Source organism: Lissotriton helveticus, chromosome 12 (genome assembly GCF_964261635.1).
Source record: "Lissotriton helveticus chromosome 12, aLisHel1.1, whole genome shotgun sequence".
Classification (NCBI taxonomy): domain Eukaryota; kingdom Metazoa; phylum Chordata; class Amphibia; order Caudata; family Salamandridae; genus Lissotriton; species Lissotriton helveticus.
In genome coordinates this window covers 119606905-119627437 of record NC_136073.1, presented here as the reverse complement: position 1 = coordinate 119627437, position 20533 = coordinate 119606905, and the positions used below count along the sequence as shown (strand labels likewise).

The 20533-nt window shown below is 41.3% G+C and overlaps 1 long non-coding RNA gene across 1 annotated transcript in view; it reads right to left on the bottom strand.

Annotated features, from left to right (window-relative positions):
* Positions 1–20: 20 nt before the first annotated feature.
* The window catches only part of LOC144798648 (uncharacterized), a 43002-nt gene continuing 22489 nt past the window's right edge, over positions 21–20533 (bottom strand). The window contains exon 3 of the long non-coding RNA XR_013603594.1: positions 21–1183. This is a non-coding gene — a long non-coding RNA (uncharacterized LOC144798648). The remainder of the gene's footprint in view (positions 1184–20533) is intronic.

Sequence of the window (20533 nt, the reverse complement as noted above, 5' to 3'; positions counted from 1 at the left end):
GGGATTGGATCTAAGTGTCCCATGAGATTCTCCTTCATCGTCTCTGGACGATTGGTATTAGGGATGCTGCCTTGGAATGGTTCCGGTCCTTTCTGGCTGCGCGGTCATTCCAAGTGTCTGTTCCGCCGTTCCACTCGCACGAACACGCTTTGGGTAGGGGGGTTCCTCAAGGCTCTATCTTGAGCCCCCTTCTGTTTATTCTGTATGTGGGACCTTTGGCGAAGGTGGCCAGAGATAGGGGGCTGTCCCTCGTGTCGTATGCCGATGACACCCAGTTGGTGATTGCCTTCTCCAAAAAATGCAGGACCAATCTGGAAAACTTCAAGGAGGATCTAACATCTATCTCGGCCTGGATGAAGGCTAATTACCTTCAATTAAATGCCAGCAAGTCCGAGATCTTGTTGTATGGGTAGGACCAGGGACTCTGGTCAGAGCAATGGTGGCCCGATCATTTGAAGCCCGCACCGGTGCCAAAGGAGACGGTGAAGAACCTGGGCGTCTGGTTCGATACCAGTCTAACATTTGATAAGCAGACAAAAGCTGTAGCCACAGTCTGCTTTGGGCTTCTGAGAGGATTGAGACCCCTGCTTGGTTTCTTCCCTCCCAGAGTACGTCAGACCATCTTGCAGGCTTCCATCTTGGCGAGGCTTGATTATGGCAATGACTTATATCTTGATGCTAACAAAGCCAGCATCAAGCGCTTGCAGAGGGTCCAGAACACAGCCGCACGTATGTTAGTGGCTCTCCCTAAATCGCACTCTGTGGCCCAAGTTCTTGTGAAGCTGCACTGGTTGCCAATTGAAGCACGTATCCAGTTCAAGGTGCTCTGTATTGCGCACAAAATCCTGAGACTTCAAGCCCCAGAGGGGCTATCGGGCCTACTGAAGCCATACCTGCCTAGTAGAGTTTTAGGATCGACTAATCAAGGTTTGGTCTGTCTCCCCCGTGTTAGGAAAGCAAGGGCTGGGGGCCGGTCGTTTGGCCTCATGGCAGCCAAACTGTGGAACTCTCTTCCAGTATGTATTCGTGCCATCCCCAATCTTCTGACATTTCGTAAGTCCTTGAAGACTTGGCTGTTCCCAACTCTGTGATATCCCTCGCTAGCTGCGCTCTCTTGCTCCGGTTAGGTTTCTGGTTGCGCTGGGACGCCTTGTCGCTGAGGCAGCCATGCGCATTACAAATCCTATAATAAATAAAGAAATAAATAAATAAAGATTAAATAGCGGAGACCCAATAAAATCCACAAGCCAGAGGTTTAGTACTTAACAGAAATAGGTGGCAAGTGGATTGTTCCTTGTAGGCTGCATTGCAGCCTACATGGAGAAAGGGCAGAGTGGGCATGACTAGTGTGGGTGGCCCCAGAGGGCCGAACAAACAGTCAGCGCCCTCAGGAGTGGGCAAGCCACTCCTCCCATGCCCTAGAGAAGCCCTGCCCAAAACCAACTGCTTGTGCTTTCTCGCAGTGCGAGAAGCAGAAACATATTGCCATTTTATGTTTCTGCTTCTCGCACTACGAGAAAGCAGTGGGGAGACGGTCCTCCGCCCTAGTAGAGGAGCCGCCCCGTAGAGAACAGTACACAATATGGAGAGGTGATTACCGGGGGAGAATGTTGTAGACAGGAAAGTGTATTGGTTGAAAGGGTCAAATGGAGCACATGGGAAAGTGGGGATAACAGAAGGAAGAAGGGAAAATACCAGAGTGCAGTTCTTACATGGGAATTAGGCACAGGAAAGTGATGCAGACTGGTTAGAATAGATCACACATGTAGCTTCACATATTTATGGAATCTGAGCCACAAATACTATCTTCTGCCACTTTTCAAAGTATTCTTCGGTAGGGTTAGTACCCAAAACCACTGAAACGGGTAAAGGTTGCCTGGCACACCACAAATTATTGTATGTTTTATTAGGAACCTCTGCATTTCAAAGTTCACCAGTCTCCCTGCATCTTACTTTTTTGTGTGGATTAGGTAAATCTTACATCATTATCTTTTACATGCAATTCCCTAAACATCATCTCTCTACCACCTTGTTTGCATTAATTCTGCACATTTCTATCTCTCCTCTTCCCCTGTCGCCCTTTCCGCCAGGCCAGGGCATTAAATGGGCTGAAAACAATGGGTGGGTCTCTAAAAGACGTGTGGACTATGTAATTAAGGGTGTAGCTTAAATACATAATTTAAATGTCTCTGATTCCCATAGTCTTCCATCTGACTGGTACTTTGGTTCCTCCCTATGCTTTCTGTGATTGAATCCAGAAATATAACTCAACCACTGACATACACCTGAAAACAGCCAGGAGTATTGGTTTTGACATTTGTTGTTAGCTGTTTAAGCTAAAAAAGTAACAACAATAAATTATGTTACTCTCATCTTGTCACTGTTTTGACCAATAATTAGCTCCTTCACACACATTTGCATAGAATCCCAACTGGAATGCAGGACCGTAGCTCTTTGTGCTTTTTTTTTTTTTTTATTGATTCAGTTCAATAGCCACAAAGTAAAAACATAATAATTATAACAAAACCAGAAATTGTATACAGAGGTAAACTTATGGTGCAGGTATATACTCAAAGATAAAAGAAAAAACTAGAACAGAAACAAGAAAGACGCGAATAATAAGAGCAAAATCAGAAATACAGTATCGAAAACAGTCACGACAAGTAACCACAAGAAAAGAGTCATGCTAACGGACCCAGATGGTCTATCATTGCCTGCCAAATTTTACACCCCTTTTGCATTTTCCTAGATGATTTAATCCTATATAGATTAAATTCTAAATAAAAAACATTATAAAACTTAGCTCGCCACATTTCATATACAGGTGCATCTGACTTCAGCCACATTGAAGAATTACATAAGCGAGCTACAGCCATAGCCATAAATAAAACATATCTGTTTTTTTGATACCCCAAAAACGGATTGGTGTCATTAGATAAGCCAAACATAATCATCTCTCTTGAAATTGCCACATCACATTTTGTAATATAAGCCAGGAATTTTTCTATAGATATAAAAAAAGGTTTTAACACAGGGCAGTCTGAGAATATGTGCACAATATCTGCCTGGTCAGATTGACACCTTTAGCATTTTCCATTATAAGCATTACCCCATTTCAACATTTTAAGCGGTGTATGATAAAGATTAAATAAAGTTTTATAATGCTGGGAGTATAGATTAGCAGACAAAATAATTTTAGCAGCAGTATAAATTTACTCTTGAAAAGGTACAGCCCCTGTGCCCAATCTAATACACCATTTAGACTCCTGTGAACCCAGATCATCCTGTTGTGTATTCAGCAGGTAGTTATAAAGTGTCCCAATACGCGGTGATTTTCTGAGTATTTCGATGAAGTCGTTTGTGCACAGTGGTAGAGTATTTGGATGTCTAAGAATAAAATCGCATATTTGTAGAGAGACTATATTTATCTTTTAACTCCTGAAATGAAATGATTGTGCCATCCTTCACCACGGTGCCTATGGATATCATGCCTTTTCTCCCCCATAAAGACATAGTGCGATCCCAAAATATTGGCGGAAGCAGTTCTGTAGAATTACATGGTGTATAGAAATTGATACGTTCAAGAGAAATAAGTTTCCGAATTGATCGCCATCCTTTAAAGGCAGACCATACTAGTTTAAATCTGGTTCTTTTATAGTAGCTAGGTTCTACAAAGGAAAGCAGCATTTGACGAGATTGAGGACCAAGTAGAAGAGAAAAAATATCCGGGCTCTCAAACATAGGTGGAGTTCCACCAATAGCAAAATATTTAATATTCTGTATAAGACATGCCAGATAATAAAATGCGAAATTTGGAACACCCCAACCCCCACGTAAAATTGATAGTGTCATAAATTTGGAAGCCCTTCGTGCAGATTTCCAGCCCCATAAGAATCTATCAACTATAATTGCAATTTCTTTAGTTGTAATGTAGGTATCTCCAATGGTACCGCCCGAAAGTAATATAGGACTTTTGGCAGGATGGACATTTTTAAAACGTTGCGTCTCCCAACCAACGACAAATGCAAGCATTCGAGTTTCTCAAGTTGATTTCTAACAGATTGCAATATATCTGTCCAGTTCACCATAATCAACTCTTGTAACGATATTTTAATTTTAATACCCAGGTATTTGGCCTCAGAAGTGACACGACTATCGTTAGGGCAAAGTCCAGCTGAACAGATGACCTGTGTTTTCTGAATGTTGAGCTTATACCCTGACACATTACCAAATTCACAAGTCAGGTTTTCAATTTCGCATAGTGCAGATTCTGGTTCAGATGTTATAACCGCAATATCGTCAGCGTAGGCTAATACGCGAATATTGCCCCCGGGTAAAACCATAGATTGTATATTTTGGGATGCCAGCAGCATCTTTAAAAGGGGCTCTATGTACATGGCAAATAATAATGGTGAACATGGGAATCCCTGGCGTGTGCCTCGAGTGATGTTAACGGCAGCTGATTCTTGGCCTGACAGACAAATCTTGGCTCTAGGATGTCTATACATAACTTGTAAAGCATATATAAATCGTGGTCCGAACCCCATTTTCCCCAAGATTGCCCATAAAAATGCCCATGCAACGCGGTCAAACACTTTTTAAGCGTCTAAAAACACCAAGCCAACGTTCATATGATTTACTATAGCATAGTCTAAGGTTGCAATAACACGATGTATGTGGTTAATTGTACCGCGGCCTGGAAGAAAGCCGTGCTGGTGTTCAGAGACTAGTTCTGGTACAACTTGAATCAGCCGGTTCGCAAGTATTTTAGAGTATAATTTCGCATCTACATTAATAAGTGAAATAGGTCGATAGGACCCAGGTAGATGTGAAGGTTTATCTTTTTTTTAAAAATACTATTATACTTGCCTCATCCCACGAGGGGGGAGAATTTCCGTTTTGAGCATTTAGAAACGTCGCCGACATATCATCTTTAATAATAGGGAATAGTACATGGTATATCTCTAGGGGAAATTTATCGGGACCACTAGCTTTCCCCAAGGCCAATTCTTTAAGGGCAGTCTCAAGTTCTTGCATTGTGATTGGTGACTCTAGCTCCTCTTTGTACAAAGAGTCTAATTGAGTTAAATCAAGTTTATCTACATACTGGCTAATTAAATCAAAAGAAAAATTTTCTTGGGTATAAAGATCTGTATATTAGTCATGAAAAACCTGAAGAATACCGTCTGATGAATCTACTAGTATGCCTTGACTATTTTCTATAGAGGTTATACGCAGTGCTGTCTGGCGCCCCGCATTCTTTGAGCTAGACATCTTCCCACATTTTCCCCATATTCATATCTCTCCGCCCGATGGATTTTATACTGGCGTGCAATGTCTTCGCTCCACACCCCATTAATCTTAGCCTTGCATTTTGTGACTTTATCTTGTATCACGCAACTATCTTGTTGTAGACTTATAACATGTGTTAAGTCACGTTCTGCATTCGTTAAGTCCTGTAAAAGTTGTGCCATTATGTGTTTTTCCTTCTGTTGAAGGCTCCAGCCATAGCTACATGTTTCACCATGTATGCCTGCCTTAAAGCAGTCCCAGACCATTGCATTGGATGTAGAGCCCCTATTAAGCTTAAAAAAACTGTTGAGCCCAATCTAAAATTTGCTGCCGATAAATCTCATCTGAGAGCAGTTTCTTATTAAATGTGAATGACCTCGGTATATGTTGGATTTTAAGCATGGGCATATCTATAACAATCGGAGCATGGTGAGATGTAATACGTGGCATTACAAACATACAGTAGCCATCTGCCATATGCTTAGGGATAAAAATATAATCTAGACGCACACATTTCTTATGGGGCGAAGAAAAAAAAGTAAAACCAGGATCCCGCGGGTTTGCCAAGGGCCAACCATCAATCAACCCATGTTGAAATAGTAGTTCTTTAAATACCTTGGGCTTCCTGCCTACATATCCCCTAAACCTCGAGTCCCAGGTATTCGTCTCCCCATGAATATTAAAGTCACCAAGTAGGAATAGAGGAGTGCCCCAGAGAGCCAGCTCTACATTCAGAAATTCTATCACAGCAGTGTCATCAATATTAGATCCGTATACCGTACAAATTGTTGCAGCAACATTCCCGATAACACATTCAACAATTGCCCAACGTCCTAGATTATCAGCTTTAATTCTCCCAGTTGCAACTATGGATTGTCACCCCAATATAGCCACTCCCCGATACATAATAGATTGTTTGGAGGCCGCCAGTACTTTATAACCAAGATCATTCAAAGTTTTTCTATTAGCCCATGGAATATGCGTCTCCTGGAGACATATTATATCAGGTTGAATCAGGCGGATCTCCTGCATTACACGTTTTCGCTTATGAATATTATTAAGGCCGCATACATTAAAAGAACACATATGCAAATTATAGCTAGCCATCACTACGAAATTGACTCATCCCATGAGTGCACCAAAAAAGAAAAAACAATAGAGCAATTAGGCTTGTCGTTCTATGGCTTTGACTGAATTGTTCCCCTTTTTCCACCAGCACACCCCCGTGCCCCTCCCAACCCACCGCCTCCCCCAGCACACCCGCCCCCCCACCCCCTGTGACCCTCCCCGAAAACTAAGGCAAAGGGGCTCTTTGTGCTCTGCAGAGAGACCATATATTGAATGATTATGTAAACTGAAAACCTATTTGACTCACAGACAGGCACAGTGTGAGAGCCTCAACTCCAAAGTGATCAACTGTAGTCTGTTATAAACACCTGGATGAGACTCAGTACAACGTGTGCATCATCCAAGAGTAATATGCTGTGAAATGAAATACAGAAACACACATGCTGGAAATAGCTAGCACTCTTGGAGAATGTAAGTTTAAGTAAAACATAGAAAATATAAACAGGAACAAAATAACTGCCATTGGATTACCGTAACATCAGGGTCACTGGAATTATGAGGCAGGCCTCATTCCTGCGGGTGGGTGAGGGAATTCGTCCTTTAAAAAAGGAACCTCTTTGCAATCTGTTGTTACTACTCCGACCCAGGGTGGCCCGTTTGTGTTGCCATTTTGCTGCTTCTGTCATTGCCTCCAGATAAATAATACAAGTAAAATTACACCTACAACAAGCCAGGACTATTGGCTTTGCCAGTGGTTATTAGGTGCATAAGATGAAAAAGCAGCATCTACGGCTTAGTGTAAATAATATTGAAAATGCTTCCGTTCTGACATGATGAGACTGTGAAAGAACTATAACGAGTCTCGAAGTTACATTAAAGGCAGCGAAGGGTGGCACTGCTGCAGAGTTAAGATTTATTTTTTCACTCTGAGGGTGAGGGTAAAAAATGGAGAGCCCGACAGGGACCCGTCTCAGCACCTGATTTTTAGAACTGCCGGTGCTGTGCACTGGCAGGACCTGGCCCACTTAAAGCCCTGCCTGACAGATTAGACTGCCGGGCACAGCCTGATTGCCCTATAAACCAGTCTGACCCTGCTGACGTGATATACATTCGCAGTGCTTAATTTGAGCCGGTGGTTTCCGGTGCGCAGCACCAGCACTCAATCATTAACACCGGCGTTTGAGCACTAGTTAAGAACACAATCATTTTTAGTGGGCATAGGCAGATTAAATGATTCGCCCAGAATCACAAGATGTTGATGCGATGTGGATACTCAAACCTGATTACCAATCCCCGGAAGGGGAAGAATGAGAGGGGAGGATGTATGACGTTACAATGCATACTTTTACAACGCATACCTTTACAACGCATTTTTTACAACTCAACATCCATTACAATGCATTTCATTACAACGCATGCCATTACAACAATTTTTTTTAAACTACCTTTACAACGCATTCCATTACAACGCATACTACCTTTACAACGCATACCATTACAACGCATAACATTACATTGCATGTATGGTAAGTTTTGGATAGTGTAGGGGTAAAAATTACTATTCTAACTCCAGGGGGTGCAACAGTAGGGTAAGTGTTGAATAGTGTAGGGGTAACAATTACTATTCTAACTCCAGGGGGGTGCAACAGCAGGGTAAGTGTTGGAAAGTGTAAGGGTATTATGCGTTGTAATGTTATGCGTTGTAATGGTATGCGTTTTAATGACATGCGTTGTAGTGGTATGCGTTGTAGTGTCATGCGTTGTAATGGTTGCGTTGTAATGGCATGTGATGTAATGGATGTTGCGTTGTAAAAGTTTTGTTGTAATGGTAGTGCGTTGTAAAAGTTGCGTTGTAAAGTTGTTTCCCGACAAAATGAACACAGCTGAGTCTAGAAATAATGAGGAGTCTTGTGCTGTTCTCAATTTACACCATTCAACAAACTTTCCCGGTTTTCCTTTCCCAAGATTTGTCTCTTCCTAGCAAGATAATTTTCTTCTTTGATAACTTTATTTCGGTCAGAGACCATAAAAGTGCAATAAAATATATACAAGCACAATAATAAAACATAAATACATTAGAATTAAAAAGTTATTAAACTTTGGTTATCAAAGGAATAGTAGAGGATAGAAGCAACAATCCGTTTTTTCTTGTAGATAAAACTGGTTCTTCTCCGCCACATGCCTAATAGAAACCGGGAGACAGCAAAAACAATGGGAGGGGCAGTGTCATAAGTTAGCACTCTACAAGCGTGTACACAGTGTCGGAAACCAAGATTTTTGCATAATGGGATAATCCAGCATTTCCGAATTTCACTATATGCTGGACAAAAGAAAAGGATATGTACAATGTCTTCACTGGCATAATTACAGGCAGGGCAGTTGGCATTTGTCGTTTTTGCCCATCTGGATGTCAGTGCCCCTACCGGTAAAGAGCCGTGCCTCAATTGGATGTACAGTTTTCTTGCTAGTGGAGGCTGCACCAAGTCCAGAAACACCTCTGCCCTGTATTCGACTTTTATTGTAAGGAACTCAGTTGACAGTCTGCCCAGGGAGGTAGAACAATGTAACAATTTAAGATTGTACGATTTTACAGCTGCCACCAGTACAGTCCTTTGCATCCTCATACAGCTGTCCTCCGGTGTGTCCCACAGTTGGGGAAGGCCAATTTGATAAAAGAGAGTCTTGACATGTACCAGCCACGGTATATTCTTACTCTTTAGCTGTCCCCAAATAGTGTTAAATTCTGCTCTAAAGGGTTCAAGCTCCGGGACAGACCAGAGCCTTCTCCAATAGAGCAGGGGACGTGCAGCCACCAAGTCAGAAATAGGCTTCAGACCCAAGTCCAAACGTAATGGTAGGAGGGGTGTGCTTTGTGGGAGACCAAACAGATGTCGCATAAAGGACTGCTCTACTTTCATTAAGTTACATGCATTAGTATGTCCCCAGAGTTCGGCAGCATACAAAGCAGCAGACCTAACCTGTGTTCTGTATATCTCTAGGGCAGGGGTAGCCGATTTAAAGATTGAGGCGTTATGGAGTCTACCTACACCACCCATGATCTGTGCAAGTCTCAAAGAGGATTTAGAGGCTTGATGATCCCATGTACAATGCTCAGTCAGAGTCACCCCCAGGTATATAAAGGTCTTGACTCGCTCAAGTGGGGTTCCATTCAATGTGGGGTTTGGACGGGTGTACCTCGGGGGGTTGAAGATCATGAACTTGGTTTTCTCCAAGTTGATCTCCAATCCCCGCGAGGCACAAAAGGAGAGAAAGCCATCCAAACCCGCTGGATGCCCGATGATGTCCGCGACAACAACAAAGTGTCGTCCGCGAACATCAGAGCGGGCACCCTACCGGTGGCCAGGCATGGGGCGTCATTGTCCCTGACACAATTAAGTCTGTCTATCAGGCCATTAACATACAAACTGAAGAGTGTGGGTGCCAGTACGCAACCCTGGCGTACGCCCCGGGTAACAGGGAAGCGATCAGATAATTCCCCGTTTTTCCCACACCTCACCTGGGCATAATTCCCGGTATGAAGTCGGATTAGGGCATCTAATAAGTAAGGAGGGAGACCAAGTTCCTCCAACACCTTCCAGAGCCTCTCCCTAGGAACCAGATCAAATGCGGCCCGCAGGTCCACAAAAACAAGGTAGAGGCTTCTACCCTCTACTCTTGCAGTTTTCTAGTATAGGACCTGCAGGCGAAAGATCTGGTCCAAAGTCGAGACCCCTGATCTAAATCCGGCTTGAAGGGTGGTCAAAGTTTTATTTTCCTCCATCCAGCCAGTAATCTCTCCAGTAGAATTCGGCCCATCAACTTCTGGGTCGTATCGAGTAAACTAATTGGTCTATAGTTTGATGGGGCGAGTGGGCAGCCCTTTTTAAAGATTGGAACAATCTCAGCTCCCAGCCAGGTCTCAGGTACTGGGGAACCCTGTAAGACAGCATTAAACAGAACCATCAGGTATGGGGCCCAAATTTTTGGCTGGGAACGAAAAAGATCTCCAGGGAGCTTGTCCAGACCCGGAGCCTTATTCGGGAGCAGTTTCTCAATTGCCAATTCAACTTCCCTAAGTGAGATATGGACTAAGCTATTAGTGGGAGACCTATTGTGGGCATCCTGACTCACTACAGAGAGACCAGGGCCCAAGGCCCCCGGCAGTCTACACTCGTGCGGGGGGTCTGGGGCCGTAGGAATCTCGGGAGCTTGGTTGAGGCTATGATTTTGACAGGTAAAAGTCCCTGAGCCCGGGGCCCCCAGCAGTCGAAACTCGTGCAGGAGGTCCCGGGCCGTACGGGTGCGAGGAACCGAGAACCCAGGACCCAAGGCCCCCGGCAGTCTACACTCGTGTGGGGGGTCTGGGGCCGTAGGAATCTCGGGAGCTCGGTTGGGGCTATGATTTTGGCAGGGAGAAGACCTTGAGCCTGGTGCCCTCAGCAGTCGACATGCGGGAAGTCCCGGGCCATACAGGTACATGAAATCGAGCTCCCGGGCCCCGGCAGTCTGTTCTCGTGCCGGAGGTCCCGAGGCGCACAGGCTCGAAAGGCCAGAACCGGTTAATAATAATAATAATTTTCTCATTAACAGAACCCAGCCAAGCCAGTGTGATTGACACTACTTCCATATGTCATAATTCCGTGCCGAAAACAAACGCAGACATTTCTCTGTAAGTGTTATTTTGCAGAGCAGTTTTGCAGGGAAGAACAACAACTTTCTATTTACTAAGTATACATTTTGCACCAGTGTTTTTGAATTGCTAACTGTCGGTGCAACATAAATTTTCACCAAAGTACCGATTTCCATGCTGATGTTCTTTCTCTGCAAAACTGCACTGCAAAATGGGCACTTACACAGAAATGTCTGCGTTCGTTAAGCCACATCCCCTCCCCACTTGTAAGGTTTGTGGATTCTATGTTAAGAAGTGTTCAAGGAGAAATGGGCTGGTCGAAGTTGCCTATTGACAAGAGCCCCTTCACTTCTTTTTTTACAAATTAACCACTGATTCATTGTGCAAACACCAGATCAATGTTCTTCAGGTTTGCTGCCTATTTCCAATCATTGCTTAATTTGTAAAAAAGTAAATGCAGGCCCCTAAAATTCAGGAGTCAGGGCTTACCTTCCTCAGTGTGTAATCAGCAACTGCAGCACAACAACCGGACCCTGACCACCACTGACCACTGCCACCCCAACAGTTTGGCAAGGACACTGCCCAGAATTGTGAAAAACTTCCACTGGGGTTTGGAAAAATAGAAGTGCTGCCAATACAATGAATGGTAAATGATCAGTGTATTGGTGGTCCCTAAATGTCACTGACCTTAGTGAAGACAGAAGAGGGTCTGACCAGGACCGGTCCTAGGATATGTGGGCCCCCAGGCATAATAGGAACATGCGAGGCCCCTATAATTTGCATAGGATTTAACCTCACAGGAAGTGACATCATAGGAAGTCATATAAATTGGCCATTGTTTATATGGCATTGATGAAGTGGTTTTGCAAGAAGCTACTTACTTACTTTGGATATTAGTCACATGGTTAAAATAGCATTAATAATCCTAATAAAATGTACATATATAATAAATCGCTCTTCTTATCCTATCCCTGTAGTACATACCAAGGGGGCAAGCTGCTGAACTACTTCTATAAAGCTATACATCGCGAACACACACACAACACATCGAGACACATAAGGGAATATAATCGAGTGCATGTTTTTCGGGCGTGATTTGTATGTGTGCCCTTTGGTTGAGTGGCAGAACTCTGAGCAGCCGCGGCCCGTGGAGGGAGTTGCGGTGGGGCAGAGAGGCGGGGCGGGAGAAGGGCAGGGTGGGGGGGTGCTAAAAACGGCATATGGATAATTGGAGGTAAGAAAACAATTTAAATAATAAAACAAATTTCGTAGCGCACGCTGCATCGCATTTTGCACAATACCTCCAATTATCCATGTGCTGGTTTTTAGCACCCCCCACCCTGCCCCTCCCCGCCTCTCTGCCCCACCACAACTCCCTCCACGTGCCACGGCTGACTCTGAGTATGGTACATATAGGCAGTATGGTTGTAGAAAAATGCAAAAACGTATTCTTGTGTTATTGAATACTAACATGTAATTATAGAGCGCAGCAGCTTCTTTCTACTGCAGACACAGAAATAACAAAAACGTAAGCACAGCGAGTGGGGATGCACTATACCAATATGTTACAAAAGAAGATTATTCATTTTCAGGAAGAAAGGCAACAGGATCCGGTATATCCAGTAAGACAAGACTTTATTCCACAAGTCATCACAAGTACGGTCCAAAAACGAATGACTCAAAACGGTCAATTCCCTCCACATGACTCCCCCGCTCTCCATTCAAATCACAACACTCACGCATACAGCACGCGAATAACAACACGCGACACTCACACTTTTAAACCACAACATAACAAGGTATTGTTTATAGATGATGCACGTGTAGTCACGCGCGTCATTGCAAACAATAACACACCACACACCTCCCTCCTTTTCTTTTTTTTCTTTTTTAAGTAAGAACACAATCTCTGAGCCTGCTTGGAGCCCTGCGACTCCTTGAGCTCTCAATAATTCTTGTGTTGTAGAATTACAAGAATTACCTGAAACAACAGTAGATTCAGACAAGCCCAAACCATCAGTAGTGACACCCAAAAACACATTAGATAAATCATCCTCAGGAATGTGTCCGCTCTTATTAAATTTTGAGACTCTACTAAAATGCCAAACCCCTCCATCCAGTACTCTTACAGCATTCCTAAATACCTCAATTACCTCAATTGGGTCAGACCATTTTGCCAATCCCTTATGTACAAAACCTCCCTTTTTTAATCTCACAAAATCCCTTACCTGAATAGGAACACAATATCTTGTACTCTTTTTTAACAAGTCATTTTTCATTTTCTCCTTATATGCATCAACTTTCTTGCGAATTTCTTTAAAATCAACTTCAGCAAAATCAATACGACCACTATCCTTGTTCTTTAACCACCAAGGAACAAGATTAGTGCTAGGTTTCCGCCCTCTCAACAACTCAAAAGGAGACAACAAGGTAACCGCATTAGGAGCAGTTCTGTATGATAATAACATAGATTGGATTGCCTTATTCCAACATAAACCACCCTTAACAGCTAACTGAATAGCTTCCTTGACTACTCTATTAAATCTTTCTCTTTGGCCATTGGCCTCTGGGTGAAATACCGCTATTCTTTTGTGAGAAATACCACAACTACTAAAATAACTTTCCATTTGCTTACTAACAAATTGTGGTCCGTTGTCTGTTACTACCTCTTGAGGGATACCCTCTCTACAAAAAATGTTGTCCATGAATTGTATAATAGCATCACTAGTATCTTCTCTAACCATTTTTATTTCCCGCCATTTTGAAAAATAATCTATCAGCACTATGCCAAAAGAATACTGTTGTGGCAGCACACTAAATGGTCCAATGATGTCAATACCAAGTTTGTTCCAAGGTGATGCAGGTAACTCCACAGGTTGTGACACACTGGGCAAAGCCTTTGCTGTTTTATCACTATTGGCACATAATCCACATAACCTCACTTGATGTTCTAGAAAATAATCAATGCCAGGCCACCAAAAATTGATACCAAAATGCCCTTCATGAGCTAAATCAAGAAATTTCTTCCTGAGACCAAAAGGTGGAATAAATTTGTCACCTCTTAATAAAATACCATTTTCTATGGCAAGTTCGTCTTTAATTTTATGATAACTCATCAACCCACCAGTGAAATCTCCTCCTTCTGGCCAACCCTTCAATATAAATTCTTTTACTTCTTTAAGTTCTATATCCCTATCCATTTCTTCATTCCATAATTTCTCTTGTACCACAGAATTCTCTCCAAATACCAGATTAACGTCACTAACAACATGTGCAACTTCACACTCATCTCTATCAACCACATCAGACTCTTTACACGCCAAAGGAAGCCTTGACATGCAGTCTGCATGAACGTTAGATTTCCCAGGAATATATTCTAAAGAATACTGAAAATTTTGTAACCTAGAGGAAAGTCTTGCCAACCTTGATGAAAGTGTACGCCCTCCACCAGGTGACAATATATGCACCAGAGGCTTGTGATCTGATTTAATAATGAACTTTGTTCCCCACAGAAAAGGTCGAAAATGTTCCACCCCCAAACACACGCTAAAAGTTCTCTTTCAATTACTGAATAATGTCGTTCTGACTCTCTTAATGTCCTTGAAGCATACGCCACAATCCATTCTTTGCCCCATTCCTCCTGAATCAACACTGCACCCAACCCGCAATTACTTGCATCAACCATCACAATACATTTCTTCCCAATTACAAATGGTTTAAGACAAGGTGCTCTTATAATCATTGACTTTACAGCATTGAAAGTAGCTGTCATAGAATCTGTCCACTCAAACTTAGCATTTTTCTTCAAAAGCATTCTAAACAGTTCAATCACAGTTGCATAGTTTTGAATGAACTTAGCATAAAATTCTACAAGCCCCAAAAAGGCTACCAACTGTTCTTTATTTTGAGGAATAGGTGCTTTGCTAATATTCTCCAAATGTGAAGCTTTCGGTTTAATTCCATTACCACTAATGCAATGTCCAAGGTACTCCACTTCCTCTCTTCTGAACTTACACTTGGCAGCACGAAGTGTTAGCCCCTTATCTGACAATGCATTTAACACTTTCAATAAATTTTTGTCATGTTCATTCCCATCTATCCCAAAAATTAAAATGTCATCATGAAATGCAACTGCTCCCGTTAGACCAACCAAGGTTTCTTTCCTCAACCTTTGGAATACCGCAGCTGCACTTGCCAATCCGAAAGGCATCCTGCAAAATCTAAATAAACCCTCAGGTGTAATAAAAGCAGTTAAATCCCTTGAGTCTTCATGTAGAACCACTTGATGATATGCGCTCGCTAAGTCCAAACAGGAAAATACTTTGGCATTGTCCAACGTGGAGATCATTTCGTGTAGATTAGGTAAAGGATGTGAATCTACACAAATGGCATTATTTAAACTGCGCAAGTCCATGCATACGCGAAGATCTCCTCCAGATTTAATTGAAATCACAATTGGTGAAACCCAAGGAGATGACTCAACAGGTTCTATTATTTTCTTTTCACACATATCATTGAGCATTTCCTTTAACTTTAGTCTATATGAACGAGGAACATTTCTAACTTTGTGACGGATGGGTAAGGCATTGGCATGTACTTTTATCCGATGTTCAAATCCTTTATATCTTCCTAAATCATTACAGAATAATTCAGGAAATTTCTCTTTAATTTCAGAAATTAATGTATCCTCTTTTCCTTGGCTTAATGTAAGAATACTTGAATCAGCGTCAATAGAATAAACAGGAGGATCAGCATTTGGATCAAGCTTGATACCAAGTTGTTCTTGGTGTGGCCAACCTAAAAGTGAATCACCAGATTTTGTAATATATATTTTCCCACGTGTGGAACGACTCTTGAAATTAAGTTCAGCTATAAAATAACCAATAAGTTGCAATTTATGACCAGTACAGCCACTTGGTGTAATGTCTGGTTGTATTAAATCAACATTAGGCCAATTGGATGTAAATAAAATGTCAGGTAGAATGGTATACCATGAACAAGAGTCTACAAAAACTTTAGTAGATACACCATCAATAATAATCTCACAAGAAGGAAATGTTTTGACTTTTGGTTCTTTGGTTATGCACATATTAGTATTGACATCAAATTCATAGTCACTTGAACTCTCTTGCTCCTGATCTTGAATTAAACTAACTTTCCTTGGAACTGATCTACAGACTTTAGAAAAATGCCCCTTTTTTTACATCTCGAACATACTTTGTCTAAAGCCAGAAATGACTTAGAATTCCCTAAATGATAACCACTTCCACATCTAAAGCAATACATGTTGTACACTCTTGAATCTGGTCTTTGCCAATTGTTCATCTTTTGATCTGGCTTTTGCCAACCGCTCATTCTTTGGTCAGATTTTTGCCATCTGTTTTTATTTTCAACCTTATATCGTTTGTCATTCCTTGGATAAATAGTCTTTTTATACTTATCTGAATCCTTAAATTTGTCATTCTCTTTATTAACAATTAACACATCTGATTTACTTTTGTTTTGTGATCTAATCTCATCCACAAATTTATCAGAATGTTCAATAGACTTTGCTATCTCAATCGCTGCATTAAGAGACATATCAGAAGTTGTCCATAACCTCTGTTGTATTTTTTTATTTTTGGTACGCATAAGGATTTGATCTCTTAGCACTTGGTCATAATTAATATGTTCAAAGTCACATGTCACTGCTAATGCTCTCAAAGCAGACACATAGTTGTCAATAGACTCATCACTTTGTTGTTTCCTTGAGTAAAATTTAAATCTTTCTATGACCATATTAATCTTCTTCCCATAACTAATGGAGAGTTGTTTGGATGCAATTTGATAAGCATTTAGATTAGAAGTATCACTTAAAGGAGGTAAACTTTTAAATTCTTTAAGTGCAATTCCTCTAAGACAATGCTTTAACAAGGCTAATTTCCTTTCTGCTCCACAATCTTCTTCCTCTAGAACTTCTACATATGCTAAAAACATAGGTTCCCAAATATCCCATTCAATTGGAGGATCACCTTTAATGGTTAAAAAGGATGGAGGTGGTTGAATTCCAGCCATAATTATATAAATATTTATATTAAAACAAGTATTATTCTTAAGTTGTTGTTGTACATCAACTAAAATATTGTTTATTTTTAATGTTTTTCTTTTCTTTAGTATAATAATAAGATATGATACACAGGATGTATGTGTTCGTATCACAGAAGCTTACTTACTGTTCCTCAGATCGTGATAGTGAAGATTATCTGCATTTTTCATTATATATACTGTTCCAACGATAAATTGTATTTGACACAATTTCCTTGATGAAAAACGCAATGCATCGATAGCAAAACGAGAAGTCTTAACTGTAGAACAGTGGAGGACAGATCCAGATTTCTCACCAATAAAATATCACAATAAACATCCAATGAAAAGACATTTAAAATCCATCGTTGCTATCATCCAATGCAAGACAAGAATAACAGCCAATGAAATGAGTCCAGAGAAAATCTTCCGTGTCAGTAACCAATGAAAATGCAGTATGGCAGAAATTCATGAAACTGCTCGTAAATCCATAATAATTTCACGCAGGAGCGTGTTCCCGATCGTCACCAGTGTTACAAAAGAAGATTATTCATTTTCAGGAAGAAAGGCAACAGGATCCGGTATATCCAGTAAGACAAGACTTTATTCCACAAGTCATCACAAGTACGGTCCAAAAACGAATGACTCAAAACGGTCAATTCCCTCCACATGACTCCCCCGCTCTCCATTCAAATCACAACACTCACGCATACAGCACGCAAATAACAACACGCGACACTCACAATGTCAGGTCCCCTTTGGAAGCAGATGAGCTACTTGCCACCATTAGTGTACACGTAAACCCTCCGGACCGTGGGTGAACCCTTTGTAAATTTCTGTAAATGAGTTAAAAGGGGGGAGGGGAAAGGAAAAAAAAAAGGGGGATAAGGTGGGGAAATAAATAAAATAAATAAAGAAAAAAAAAAGGGAAAAGGAAAAGGAAAAGGAAAGAGAAAGGGGGGAGGAAAAAAAAATTGGAAAAAAAAAATTAAATAGAACATAAAAAATACAAAAATAAAGGAACAAAAAAAAAAAAAAGAGAAAGGGGAAAAAAAGGGAAAAAAAATATATATATATATACACGACATTATTAACATTTGGATGAGGTCACACAATTTTGTTATTAAAACAATATCGGGTGATACACTATAAAAAACCACGAACTGAAATTCTATCATAGATCTCCACCCCAGCATACTAACGTCAACATTTTCTGAGCAATTAGGCTGTAATGAAGCCTATATTTTCTATTTCCCAAACTATTCCCCAAACTTATCCTTTTCTATTAGAATATTATCAATAGAAATAATACTCTATAGAATAGCTGCTAGATAAGAGACATACAACTTTGCTTTGTGATTAACCACTGCTTATATTTTAAGCATATAGACCGGTAAAATGATTGATAATATAGATACTAGGGTATGGAGCGGGAACATGTCAGAGACGACAAGCTGGCAATCCATCATGCCAGAGTAAGTCGGGGGGGGGGTTTCTAGGGGAGGGAGGGAGGGAGAGGGAAAGGCAAAATATAAAAGTCCTCAGAAACCGAATCTTATAATAACGAATAATATAGATCCAATTGTGTCTCCAGGAGACTACTTAACTAAAACAGAAGGAGATATAGCTAAAGATAAGTCGCTTACAAAAACATTTAACAGAGTTGAGAGATCAGAAACAGTGCTAAAGAGTCTTAAAACGAATGTCAGACATTAAATTCCTATCCTGGAACGTAAATGGTCTGCGCGTCAGGGCTAGAAGAAATAGAATCTTACAATACCTACGAGACTCACCCGCGCAGATCATTGCGATCCAGGAAACACATCTGAATAGACAGGAGATCACGGATATACTTAAAAAACATAAATGGGTCGATAAATTTATAACTACAGACCACAATGCTAGTATCCGTGGTAATGCTATCATCTTTAAAAAATCAGCAAAGGCCCAGATAATGAGTTGGAAAACTGACGCCAGCAGTAGATGGTTGTTAGTCAACGCTCAATTAAACTCAAAGGTTGTCACCATCATTAGCTATTATGGACCTAACCAGGATGACTCTTCCTATTTAAATATTTTTCAAAATCAGCTGATTTCTTGCTCTGACCCTATAATATGGGTCGGAGATTTTAACCTTGTCTTAGATCCAAAACTAGACAAATCTATAAACTCCAGGGCCATAGTACATAGCAATATGAGGGATACACTGCTTAGAAGTATGTCGAATCTTGGTCTAATTGACCTATGGAGACAAAGAGCTGGGAACGCTATGGGTGTCTCATACCACAATTATAAATACGGTCATAAATCACGTATAGACTACGCTTTATTCAGTTTTTCAATTAAGGAGCAGGTTAAATCTATAACATATCTCCCTCTACACCTGTCAGACCACTCTGCAATTTCTTTCTCGATGAAATTGGAGCAGAAACCTACTCACCCATCCTGGTCTTTCGACCGAACAATTCTATTGGAGGATGAAGAGAAAGACTATCTGACGCAGGAAACTGCCTCCTTTTTAGAACAAAATATAGGCTCTGCCTCTCTAGTCATCATATGGGAGGCTTGGAAGACCTTCATTAGGGGGTGTATTACAGGTAGGGCCTCGTTCAGGAGAAAGAAATATGAAGAGGCAATTCGACATATAGAGCTAGAATTGACCCAGCTAGAATCGTCAGACCAGCTCGCCTCTGACAACCAAGAGGAGAAAAAAGAACTAAAGGACAAGCTAGACACATTATTACAGGACAGGATAAGTAAAAGATGGCAGGCAAGTAAACTTGCACATTTTGAATATGGGGAATCTGCTGGAAAACTGCTGGCTTGGAAAATTAAAGCTGATCAATCCAGGAACTTTATTAAGGAAATAAGGGTAACTGGGGAAGTCAATATCAGGTCAACAGACACAGCTATTGGGGAAGCCTTTAATGAGTTCTTCCAGAATATCTACACCGAGCAACTTAATGTAAATCTAAATTAAAGGAATGAATGGTTGAACAATATAACCCTTCGAGAGTTGGAAAGTCACCAAACCGAAAATATAGATAAAGCTATAACAGAGCTGGAAGTTTCCAACACCATTAAACAACTAGCACAGGGTAAAGCCCCGGGACCAGATGGTCTCCCCGGAGAAATATACAGGGTACTTAATTCTATCCTTACCCCATTCCTTACAAACCTTTTTAATAACATAATGATTAGAGGGGAGACACCACCTAGCTCTTGGGGCGAAGCCAATATAGCTTTAATATTAAAAACAGGCAAGGACCCAGCTGAGTGTGGATCATATCGCCCCATCTCGCTTCTCAACAATGACTATAACATTTTTACTTCAATCCTGGCTGCGAGATTGGGAAGCGAGATTGGGTCGATTATTCACCCTGACCAAAAGGGGTTTATTAGAGACCGGCAACTGACTGACCTAACTTATGATTTGGTGGGAGCTGCGGATATTGCCTCAACCTTCGGCTTACCCCTGGC